Raw genomic sequence first — 13,599 nt, forward strand, 5'->3', positions numbered from 1 at the left:
TAAGCAGAAGGATTTGAACATGCGTCAACGAAGATGGGTTGAACTACTTAGCGACTACGAATACGCCATCATGTACCATCCAGACAAAGTCAATGTTGTGGCAGACGCCCTCAGTCGGAAGGACACTCTACCTAAGCGCGTGCGAGCGCTACAGCTTACGATTCAGTCTAGTCCTCCAGCACAGATACGAGCTGCTCAGATAGAAGCACTGAAGCCTGAAAACGTCAAGGCTGAAGCCTTACGCGACTCACGACAACAGATGGAACAGAAGGCAGACGGCGCCTACCATCTAACGGGGCGTATTTGGGTCCCACTTTACGACGGTCTACGCGAACTTGTAACGGATGAAGCTCACAAGTCTCGCTACTCGGTACATCTAGGGTCGGACAAGATGTATCACTACATCAGAACTACTTATTGCTGGCCTAGCATGAAGGCCCACATCGCTACGTACGTGGAAAATGCTTGACCGGTGCGAGAGTCAAGGTTAAATATCAGAAACCATCAGGTCTACTTCAGCAGCCCAAGATACCACAATGGAAACGGGAGCAAATTTCCATGGATTTTGTCACTGGCCTACCTAGATCCCAGAGTGGGAATGACACTATGGGTCATAGTTGATCGGCTCACCAAGTCTGCACACTCCCTGTCGATTAAGGAAGCGGACAAGTTCTCCACTCTCGCAGACATTTACCTTAAAGAAATTGTTCGAGGCACGGAGTGCCCACATCCATTATTTCGGATCGCGACGTACGATTCACGTCGGAACTATGGCAAGCGATGCATAAATCTTTTGGCTCACGGCTAGTCATGAGCACAACCTATCACCCTCAGACGGATGGGCAGTCTGAGCGAACGATTCAAACCCTTGAAGACATGCTTAGGGCGTGTGTTATCGATTTCGGCAACGGCTGGGAAAAGCATCTCCCTTTGGTGGAGTTCTCGTACAATAACAGTTACCATACCAGCATTCAAGCCGCTCCATTTGAGGCATTGTACGGACGTAAATGCCGGTCACCTCTCTGTTGGGCAGAGGTGGGGGATAGTCAAATTACGGGTCCAGAGATTGTAGTGGACGCCACAGAAAAGATTGCACAGATACGACAACGCATGGCGGCAGCACGCGACCGTCAGAAAGCCTACGCGGACAAGCGTAGAAAGCCATTGGAATTTGAGGTCGGGGACCGGGTTTTCTTGAAAGTTTCACCCTGGAAGGGTGTGGTACGTTTTGGCAAACGGGGCAAATTAAATCCGCGGTACGTCGGACCATTCGAAATTACAGAAAAGATTGGCAAGGTAGCCTACAAGTTGAACCTACCTCCTGAACTCGGTGCAGTTCACAATGTATTTCACGTGTCGAATCTGAAGAAATGCCTAGCAGATGAGACCCTTATAGTTCCTTTTAAGGAACTCACTATCGACGAGCGGTTGCAGTTCGTCGAGGAACCACTTGAAATCACGGACCGGGATGTGAAGGTCCTCAAACACAAGAGAATCCCTCTTGTTCGAGTTCGTTGGAACTCCCGACGTGGCCCAGAGTACACCTGGGAACGCGAGGATTAGATGACAGAAAAGTACCCCAGTTATTCGAAACCAATACAACCACTACTGAGGCTGAAGCTACTACTACTGAATTTCGGGACGAAATTCCAAATCAACGGGGGGATGATGTGACACCCCAGGAAAACCAGTAAACGATACAGCTTACCTAGCTTCCTCAGTGAGTGCATACCAAATTTCGGGACGAAATTTCCAATTAGTTGGGGATAATGTGACAACTCGAGTTTCTGACTTTCACTTTCGCATTAAATGCGCGTTGACTTTGACTGTTTAGTTGTTTGGATTATGGACTTGTAATTGTACACGTTGTGTTTTGATGAAATGAATTGTCGTGTTGCACATATGTGATTACTTGCTGTGGTATTAAAGTTATTATTGGAATATTATTAAAACACTTAGTTTAGATCGAAACATGTTATGCCAATCGAAGGACCCCGAAAGATATCCTTCGATTCGAAGGATCAACTGCCGGTTCGAAGGATCTCGAAACATATCCTTCGAACCAAGACCATATCCTTCGACTGGAACCCAGATCCTTCGGCCCAGTCTTTCAGATGGGCTTGGCCCATTTCTGTAATACGTATAAATACGTATCAACATGTACCGGCTGTCATTTCTATCATATTCCCAACCCTAGAGCTCTCCAAACTGTGACGGCAAGCTAGTAACCACAGGAGACCCTTGCGACCAAACCCTCATTTCGGTTAGTAAAATCTATTTGATTCGATCGTTCGTTTATATGCGTATGTGTTCACGTGTAGTGTGTTCTTGATTGTTGATGTAACCTGAACTGATACATGCCTGAATATCATGATTTTGGATACGATTGAATATCGATATAGATTTCACATAGGGTTTGATGATGTGTTAATGTGCGTTAACCGGTTTCGTGATACGTTTAAACTAGGTTCATGCTAGACAATGATTTCTGGATGATTGCGTTATGATTAGATGTGCTAAATGATTCTGATGATTTGGTAATGATGATGACGGCTGTACAGATGATTAGGGTTGCTGTTCCTGTGAAAACGTAACTGATTGTGAAAACGTAACTGTTGATTGATCGAAAGATACTGTTTGTCGAAACATAGGTAGTGTCGAAAGATGCTGGTAGTCGAAACATAGCATTGACCGAAGGATAGATATGACCGAAACATAATTAAGTTGACCGAAAGATACCTTAGGTCGAAAGATGACTGATGGTACGAAACATACCAACTAGTCCGAAAGATAACTGTGAAAACTTGTAAGTGTCGAAAGATTACTGATGTGTCGAAAGTTAACAGTGGATCGAAGGATAGTGGCAATTATAAACATCCTTCGAAGGATGGAATGTATACATGAACTATTTGACATGCCATGCTTGATGATGAATGTTTACATTTGTAATTGTGTGCACTAGCTGATGAGTAACTAGGAAATGGTACGTGTTGCGCCGATGTACAAACTGACTGTTACGTGAACATTATATTGCATGCGAATCATTGTGAACATGAACTGATTTGTTATACATGCATACAATAGGACGTGATTAATTACTTGTGAGTACATAACCTAGCATACCGAGCAAACCAAGGTGAGTTCACACTCTTACTAAGGCATGGGATTCCCGGGTTGTGGGAATGGGTTAAAGGCTTGATGATAAACTAATAACGTACATACACTACGCTTTTCCTAGACTATCACCTATCATAGTCCTCGGATGTCAGGACGGTTCCGTAGGTTGGAAAACACCTACGTGGTTCCGTAGGTTGGGATAACACCTACGTGGTCAGATGCCAATTACTATCCTCGATACAAAGGATACGCACGTAAGACATACGTGTACGCATTACTTACTTCTTCCGTAGGTTGGGATAACACCTACGTGGTCATATGCAAATTACTATCCTCGATACAAAGGATACGCACGTAAGACATACGTGTACGCATTACTTACTTCTTCCGTAGGTTGGGATAACACCTACGTGGTCATAATACGAATAGTCTAGTGGTCACTTAACATGGGAAGCCCCCACCTGTATAACTTACTATTGGCCCGGTAGAGCCACCCGTTACTTACTATTACGCATTTACGTACTGTGAACTCGCTCAACTATTTTGTTGATCCTTTCTTTTACATGCCTTGCAGATCGTTAGGCACTGGGAGCTTGCACTGGAGGCGCGGACGTTGTGGACTTGGATCGTGAACATCATATGGAACCCATATGATACTTGATACACTTTTACATTGGATATTTTTATATATACGCTTCCGCTAAACATTGATAACTGGCTTATGTTTTGGAAACACCTTTCATATGGATTTGTTCTGAATTATATTGCAATTACTTTTACTTTATACAATGTTCTATATGATTGGTGGCTTGGTCCTGGTCAGTCACGCTCCCAAGCGGTGATACTCCGCGTGTGGATTTTGGGGGTGTGACATCAAAATCCGTTCGGAAAAGACGATTACTATCGGAAAGCCATATATCAGCAAGTTGGTCAGCAACAACAGCAAGAACCATAGGTGGCTCATGGTAGAAGAATTGAGGATTCAAAGAGAGCGTGTTTGGTGGATTTTAACTGGAACAATTACATATCTCCTGAAAGCAAGGCATGCTTAGTCGATCAATATGATGAAAGGCTACCTGAAGGCTTTAGCTGGGATATGTTTATTGATGAAAAGGGAGATTTTAAAGCATTCATTGCAAAGATTGTGAAAGAACCTGATATGTTTACTGCATGGATGAAATCTATTGGTGAAACTGTAAAGTCTGTTGCATCTGATGAAAGTTCACAAAGTGCAGATGAAAGTTCACAAAGCTCAGATGACAGTTCAGAAAAGGAAGTCATCTTTGATCAAACACCATCTGTTTCTGGTTCATCTGATGATAATTCTGAAAAATCAATCGAGTTTGATCAGTCACCAACTGATGATAGTAGTGATGATGAAGAAGAAAAACATATTAACATTGCAAAATCTCATCTATCTCCTGAAAGTTTTCATTTCTATTTTGCAGATCGCTTGGAAAAACTGAAGGAGAAACGAGCAGCAAAAGAACAACAACAAATGAAATCTGAAGATATTGTTCAGAATGAGAATGCTGAAAGTGTTGCTGAGAAGATGGTTGAGACTGAGCAAGTGAAAAAAGAAGAAAAGGTGACTGAAGCTGAGAAAGTGATCGAAGTAGAGAAATTTGTCGAAGTTGAAAAAATTGTTGAAGTCGTCAAGCCATGTACAAAATGTCTTGAACCTTGCAAAGAATGTGCAGCCAAAGATGAAAAGCTAGCTGAGTATGAAAAGAACAAAGAGCAATTACTGCTCAATCTCAATTATGTGAAAGAATCTTATGATGTCTTGAACAGAACAGTGACTGGTCTTCAAAAGACAAACTCAGAAAGAGAGAATGCTTTGACAATGATGAATGCTGTGATGATGTCAAAGCAAAAAGCTATCAACTTCTATATTGAAGAAAGTGCTAAGTGGAAGCAAGAGTTGGAAACAGAGAAAATTGAGAATGAGAGAATTAGATGTTTATTACAAAGCTATTCTAGTTCTGATTATCTCATTGATCGAATTTATCCAACTGTTGCAGGTTTCGAAGCGTTCCAAGATGACAAGTCGAAGAAGAAGGATAGTGGTAAGAAACCGACTGTTAGTTATAACAAGTGTCTGCCTCCAATATGCGAAGGGTATTCTCCTAGAAAACCAAACGAGGAGCAACCTGAAAAAGCAGTCAATATAAAGCTAAAAACCGACACAACTGATGCATTACCAGAAAACATTGATGTTACGTTTACCTCGTCCGACACTGATCATGAGTCTGAGTTAATCAAAAAGGTGGTCGATCAGGTGTTAGATACTAATGAGGAGTCGGAGTCAAAGTTTGAATCTGGAGGGTCAAGTTCATCAGTCAATGGTCCAAAGTCGTCAGTTAAACGGTCTTATAGTAAAGAATTTTTGTTATCAAAAGCGAATTTGGATGATGAAACATTTGAAGTAGCATACACTTTAAATGATTCTGACAAATTATACTCTGACAAAGAGTTTCCAATAAGAAGTGTTCGTTTTGACATGATCAAAAAGGTTTTCAAAATGACAGAAATTAATATTTCTGAAATAAAATATTTAAATCTTACTGGAAAGCCTAAAAAATACACTTCCAGAGTTCAACAACGTTTAAACAAGAAAAAGGGTTACAATTCTGGTTCTGGTTTTCAAAAGAAACCAAACCATAATGGTAGCTACAAAAAGAAAGGTTTAGGTTTTATTCCACCAGAAAACTATAAAAATGAGAAAAATTCTAAAACAAAAACAGAATTTGTTTCAGGTGGAAGTGCCGAGGATGAACAGAAGAAACCGTTCTGGAGACAATCAAACCAGGAGTTTCTTGCTGAAAATAAAAGGAACAGAACTGGAGTTTTTCATCCAAGAAAGACTCAAACCTGTTACAAATGCAATGAAGTTGGTCACATTGCATAGAACTGTCCGAAAAACGCCAAAACAAAACAGGGAGTTTCTGACAAATTAAAAGAAAAAGTTGTTGATGTTGAATCACCAACCGAAAAATTTAAAATTTTTGAAAATTCAATTTATGAGGTTGGTGAGTGTTCTAAAAAGAATGATTATAAAAAGAAAGCAAAGGACAACCAAGTATGGGTTGTTAAGAAGTCTGTTGAGAAAGTCGGCAATGAATCTGGTTCCACAAAACCAGATGAGCCACAGGTTGAGGAAAAGGATCCAGTGAATGATGATGAATTTCCATCACTGAAGTTTGAAGAAATTAAACAGAAAGTTGGTAAGGTTGAAATCTCAGATCAATTTTATTCTGAGAAAACCGAGTTTGATGTCGAGAAAACATTCAATGGAAATGTTAAGAAAATTTTTGGGAAAATGCTTAATGGGAAAGCAAAATGGGTTAGATTTTTATGCAACTAAAAAGGCAACTTACAACCCTACTGAGCAAGAATTGAAAACCCTTAAGTCTGAAAAGACTTGGGTGGAAATTCTTTTCCCTTGAACATCTGACTACGCTGGAGATCCCAAGTTTGTAATCGTGGATCAGGAATCGGCATCATTCTTGTAAAGTGTTCTTGTAAAATAGTCCTTCAACCTAGCTTGAAAAATTGTTGAAATTTTTACAGATTAAAGGACTACGCCGGAGCTTCCAGGTTGGTAAGTGAGAAGCAGGAATCGGCATCTTGGTTGGTAAAATGATCGAGTGTAGACGTTTTATTCCTACACTGGACAAAGGTGATTGTTTGTACAATTGGTACAGAGGGTGCATACTTGCATATGGTAAATGATGCGTGTTAGTGTATATATGTTTTTAGATGTTTATTTAAGCCCTTTTTACACTTTTAGCCAAGTTTTAAATTTATAAAACACGATATTTACTAACACTAAGCACACATATGGGCAAGTGCACCCATCGTGGACGTAGTATAGTGTTGGTAAGATACCGAGGTCGTCCAAGGACACAAGAGCTTTTAATACCGGTTTATCCTCAACGTCTAATCAAATCAAAAAGTTAGAAAAATGTTTTAAACTAAGAAAAATAAAAACTAACTAAATGCTGAAAAATAAAATAAATAAAAATAGATAGACAAGATGAATCACTTGGATCCGACACGTGTATTAGTATAACCTTTGATTATTTTCGCACTTTTGCACTTGTTTAAGAGATTATCTTAGTTATTGTAGTAGGCCCCTCTTTTGAAGGCGACGTTACCCTCAACCCAGTAGTTTGAGTCAGCAAGGATACAATCCTAAAGGGTCGGATTATTGAAAGATAATGAATTAAGTTATTAATGCAAATTATGGTAGGCCCCGCTTTTGGCGGTGACGTTACCCTCGGCTAAGTAGTCTGAGTCAGCAGGGATACAGTCCTAAATAGCCGGGTTATAGTATTAATAGTAGTTAACTTATGAGGGGGTCAAAGAGTTTGGATCCCCGCCATCCAATACCTATGGGCATTGAAGGAGATCCTACTAAATTTGACCCAGGTCCCAAGCAGGACCTCTAAACGCTGAACAAGGGCAAGACCCTTACCAAACCGTTCCCTTAACCCCCGACCAGGTAGCCAACATACCTCCATATAGACCGTGGAGATATGAATGGTGAAAATCTTTTATTTTATATAGACAGTAAAATAATGCCAAGACACCACGGACAAACGATAAGGAAAGATCACCTTCAACATAAGTAACTAGTTATTAAAGTCATTAATACAAAACCAAATAAAAAGTGCAAAAGATTAAAAATAAAAAGTATTATACTAAACACTTGTCTTCACCAAGTGATGTAAGAGACTTAGGCAAACATGGCCTTGATTGTCAAGAACTCTTACGATCAATCTTGGATCCCGAGACGACTCACACACTCTATGATGGACAATGGATGATGGTGGTGGATGATGGTGTTATGGTGATGATGGGTGGTGGATGAAGTGTGAGAGAGGTGGTGTGCCAAGGGATGAGAGAGAATGAAACCAAGCTCCTCTATTTATAGGCTGAACAGAACGCTGGACACGGCCCCGTGTCCGCTGGACACGGCCCCGTGCCCGTCTGACATTCTCTCTCTTCATTAATTGTAATTGCGAATTACAATTAATGCGCCTGCTGTACTTTCAACACGCCCCCGTGTCCGCTGGGCACGGCCCCGTGGTGAGCAATGGAAGCTTCTACTGGTTTGTCTTTTCTGCTGCTTCCTGGGCACGCCCCCGTGTTCACTGGACACGGGGCGTGTTCAGACTTCTGTTCTCTTCTCTTTGTCTTGGGAGGTGCCGTTGAGGGTCCGGGCAGTTTACTTTTGTTCCTTTTCTTGTATTTATGGTAGAATTAGTGGTCTTTTTGCTTCTTTTGTGATTTTGAGCTCATTTCATCCTGAAAATACAAAAGGAAGACAAAAACACTCTTTTTCCAACATTAGTACTTAAAAAGGGTTAGTTTTATGCCTTAATTGATGTGTTTTATATGTTGCATTTTACACACATCAAATACCCCCACACTTGAACTTTTGCTTGTCCTCAAGCAAAACTCTTTTAATGTGGCTTACACTCCCAAATGGAATAGGTAGAAGAGAAGTTTTTTAACTTGTCCTAGAGTGTCGGGAATCCAAGGTTTGTATAGGTTCTATTTTTATTTTATTTACAATCTTATTCGTCATGGTTTATTTTGAACTTTTCATAAGATAAACTACTTATTTGGGCATAGCATGCCTTATTAAAATTCCATTTATATACAAGTTCACATACCTCACGGGAGATCACTCAATCACTCGGCCGAAGGTGTATATTTAAGTGAATCGCTCGAGAGCGGCACGGATTTACATTCTCCATATGCTTGCCAAGCGATCAATCCTCCTCCTTTTTAACTTTTTACCTTTGTAAATATCAAGAGGTCTTTTGGGGTGAAGGCTTGGGTTTAAAGGTGGGTGGTTGGTTAGTGGTTAGTAAAAAGGGCGAAAATCGTAACAAGTGTCGGTTTTCGTGAAATACCTTATTTTTGGTGACATTTATTTTTGAAGTATTTCTCCAAACAAGCTTTTTGTAGCTTATGTTTGTTTTTGACTTCATTCATTTTTTTTTTTCGTCACGTAAAGGGTATGTTTATGAAAAACCGAGTTTGTTACTAAAATAACGGTGAAAAAATGAAAAAGGTTTTTGGTGGGTAAAAAAAAATTGTTTTGGGGGTAATGAAATGAAAAGTTTAGGCTCAAAGGGGTTAACTAGGGGGATTTTTGGGTAGGTGGTAAAAAAAAGGAAAATTAATGGTGTAGAAATAAAAAGGGGTTAGTCCTAATGCCTCCATCATTTACTTACTTGGGTTTAAGTTGGCAAGGACCGGGAATGTATCGTCGTGGCAAGTTCTAGAGTCGTAAGAACCAAGCGGCTATTCACACAAGAAACGAAAAATGAGCATTTATTTTAAAGATGTATATTTGTATGCTCAATAAAGGCTCAAAACTCACTTTTGTGGGAATGGGTTTTTATGTGATCAAGTATATATAATCAAATTTTAACTAAGATTGTCATGCCGTTTCATAATCTTCTTATTTGGTTCTTTTTATCACGACGCTATCGGTTGTAAATATATAAAAATATAACCTTTTTAGAACTTGTTATTCCCAAATTAAACCAAGACAAGTAAAAAAAATGAAAAGTTTTTGAAAAAATTTGGGGTGATTAGCGGTTCCAATAGAGTTTTGTGTAAGGCTTGTTATTAGGACTTGCAAAATTCAAGGTTTTAGCATCCCCCCACACTTAAATTACACATTGTCCTCAATGTGTCCCAAAAATAAGATTTTCGGTTGATTAGAATGTGTAAAAGTGGGTTAAAAACAAGATTTTATGTTACTGGGTAGCTGAACACGGGGTGGTGTTGGCTGAGCACGGCCCTGTGTCCAGACTGCCAGTACCAAAAGTAAATAGAAGGCTGGGCACGGGGGCGTGTTCAGTGAGCACGGCCCCGTGTCCAGGTACCTGAACTGGGCATTTCTGCAAATTTTTGGGCACGGGGGCGTGTTGGGTGAGCACGGCCCCGTGCTGAACTTGCTGTAATGAAGAAAAATTGTCGAGAGGCTCTTATTTGTGCTTGGGGTGTTGGTTTAAGCTTCCCTTAGTGTCCTTCACCATCCCGAGTGTGTTTTATTCCTGAAAATTAAAAACTAAACTAGAAAACATAAAAGTTAATCTAAACTAAACTACGGATAGTTCCGCGGAATGCCTCCGTGGTGCGCCACGTTTATAAGGGTTCTTGGCTAGACCCACCTTATCAGGTGGCTCTGGCTCATCTTCAATTAGGGGGTCGTCATTGCCAAAAGGATATTTCATTGAGCGCTCAAGATCTATGCTCCTTTTGAATGCCCCTAATTGAAGAGGTAGATTGTTGTACTTCCGGTTTTTCAAAGCTTCGTGAGTTTTTACAAAAGGTCGTCCCAACACTAGAGGAGCGTCATCAAGGATGACAAAGTCGGTTGGGATTACCATTTGATTTGTTTGAACCAAGATATCCTCAACTACACCGATTGATTTTATTATTCTCCGATTGGATAGAAAAATGGGTATTTGAAGTGGAGCAAAATCACTAATACTTAGCTTTTCAAAAATGTAGTTAGGTATTATGTTAACACAAAGATCTTTATCAATGGTGATATTACTAATAAATGAATTTTGAAAGAAACATGGAACCGGTGTAATGTTAATTTCAAAAGGATCTTCTTTTATTAGCGAGGTTTGATCATTAGTTAACTTAACACTTACCATTTCTTCTATTTTTGTATTAGTGTTTAGCTCTTTTAAAAACTTAGCATGAGTTGGTACTAAACAATGATTTTCGAAAGAAGGTGACAAGAGCTTAATTTCTTTAAAATTAGACTCTTCTTGTAATTTAACGTTATCGACTTCGCCCCTTTCGTTGTTTAACTCATGTGTCGGTTTTTCACTTATTTGTTCTTCCATTTTTAACTCCTCAATTATCGTTTCTTCCTTTTTTAATTCTTCTCTTGCGCGGGACTCCTCTTCCCTTGCGTGAGATTCTTTTATGCATCTTTCGATAAATTTGAGTTTTTCTATTATCCTATCGGCTATGTCGGTGATAGAGTAAGGATCGGGATCCTCAAAGCTTGAATCCGGTTGTTCGATCCTTGGTTCCTCATAGTACCCATATGAAGTAGATGGCTCACACCATTGTTCTTCATGATAAGTATATGATGGATAAGGGTCGAAACTTTGTTCTTCATAGTACTCATATGAGGTGGGTTGTTCACGCCATGGTTCCTCATAATAGGAATATGAAGGTGGTGGCTCATATCTTGAGTCTTCAAAGTATGAGTATGAAGGCTCATACCTTGGTTCGTCAAAATATGAGTATGAGGGAGGAGGTTCATACCTTTGGTCTTCATAGGATGTGTATGAAGTTGATGGCTCGTACCTGGGCTCCTCATAGTAGTTGTATGAATTGGATGGTTGATATGAGTTGTTATATTGAACCGAGCGTGTGTTATGACAATTAGTGCAATAATTACCCCTATAATCATCCTCATCATAGGTGTAGTTGTAACCTCTTGAGTATTGATCCATAAGAATCACTCAACAGACCACAACTGAGTCTCGGGACCAGAAAACAAAAAAAATAAGACGGAAACAGAAGCTGGACACGGCCCCGTGTTGAGTGAACACGGCCCCGTGTTCAGGGTCTGTACCTGGGCGTTTTAATTAAATTTACTGGTCACGTTGAGCACGGGGGCGTGTTCAGTGAGCACGGCCCCGTGTTCAGACTCTGTATCTGGGTATCTACTCTAAAAATATGCAGCACGGGGGCGTGTTCAGTGAGCACGGCCCCGTGTTCAGGCTACTGTAAATGCAAAACTAGACTAAAATGCAGAAAAATGCGCGCGTTTTGAAAAGGTTTTGAAAAACTGATTAGGCCGTCGATTTTAAGCTTTCTTAAAATCCTTGTGTCCCCGGCAGCGGCGCCAAAAACTTGATGCGTGTTAGTGTATATATGTTTTTAGATGTTTATTTAAGCCCTTTTTACACTTTTAGCCAAGTTTTAAATTTATAAAACACGATATTTACTAACACTAAGCACACATATGGGCAAGTGCACCCATCGTGGACGTAGTATAGTGTTGGTAAGATACCGAGGTCGTCCAAGGACACAAGAGCTTTTAATACCGGTTTATCCTCAACGTCTAATCAAATCAAAAAGTTAGAAAAATGTTTTAAACTAAGAAAAATAAAAACTAACTAAATGCTGAAAAATAAAATAAATAAAAATAGATAGACAAGATGAATCACTTGGATCCGACACGTGTATTAGTATAACCTTTGATTATTTTCGCACTTTTGCACTTGTTTAAGAGATTATCTTAGTTATTGTAGTAGGCCCCTCTTTTGAAGGCGACGTTACCCTCAACCCAGTAGTTTGAGTCAGCAAGGATACAATCCTAAAGGGTCGGATTATTGAAAGATAATGAATTAAGTTATTAATGCAAATTATGGTAGGCCCCGCTTTTGGCGGTGACGTTACCCTCGGCTAAGTAGTCTGAGTCAGCAGGGATACAGTCCTAAATAGCCGGGTTATAGTATTAATAGTAGTTAACTTATGAGGGGGTCAAAGAGTTTGGATCCCCGCCATCCAATACCTATGGGCATTGAAGGAGATCCTACTAAATTTGACCCAGGTCCCAAGCAGGACCTCTAAACGCTGAACAAGGGCAAGACCCTTACCAAACCGTTCCCTTAACCCCCGACCAGGTAGCCAACATACCTCCATATAGACCGTGGAGATATGAATGGTGAAAATCTTTTATTTTATATAGACAGTAAAATAATGCCAAGACACCACGGACAAACGATAAGGAAAGATCACCTTCAACATAAGTAACTAGTTATTAAAGTCATTAATACAAAACCAAATAAAAAGTGCAAAAGATTAAAAATAAAAAGTATTATACTAAACACTTGTCTTCACCAAGTGATGTAAGAGACTTAGGCAAACATGGCCTTGATTGTCAAGAACTCTTACGATCAATCTTGGATCCCGAGACGACTCACACACTCTATGATGGACAATGGATGATGGTGGTGGATGATGGTGTTATGGTGATGATGGGTGGTGGATGAAGTGTGAGAGAGGTGGTGTGCCAAGGGATGAGAGAGAATGAAACCAAGCTCCTCTATTTATAGGCTGAACAGAACGCTGGACACGGCCCCGTGTCCGCTGGACACGGCCCCGTGCCCGTCTGACATTCTCTCTCTTCATTAATTGTAATTGCGAATTACAATTAATGCGCCTGCTGTACTTTCAACACGCCCCCGTGTCCGCTGGGCACGGCCCCGTGGTGAGCAATGGAAGCTTCTACTGGTTTGTCTTTTCTGCTGCTTCCTGGGCACGCCCCCGTGTTCACTGGACACGGGGCGTGTTCAGACTTCTGTTCTCTTCTCTTTGTCTTGGGAGGTGCCGTTGAGGGTCCGGGCAGTTTACTTTTGTTCCTTTTCTTGTATTTATGGTAGAATTAGTGGTCTTTTTGCTTCTTTTGTGATTTTG

Source organism: Helianthus annuus, chromosome 7 (assembly GCF_002127325.2).
Source record: "Helianthus annuus cultivar XRQ/B chromosome 7, HanXRQr2.0-SUNRISE, whole genome shotgun sequence".
Lineage (NCBI taxonomy): Eukaryota > Viridiplantae > Streptophyta > Magnoliopsida > Asterales > Asteraceae > Helianthus > Helianthus annuus.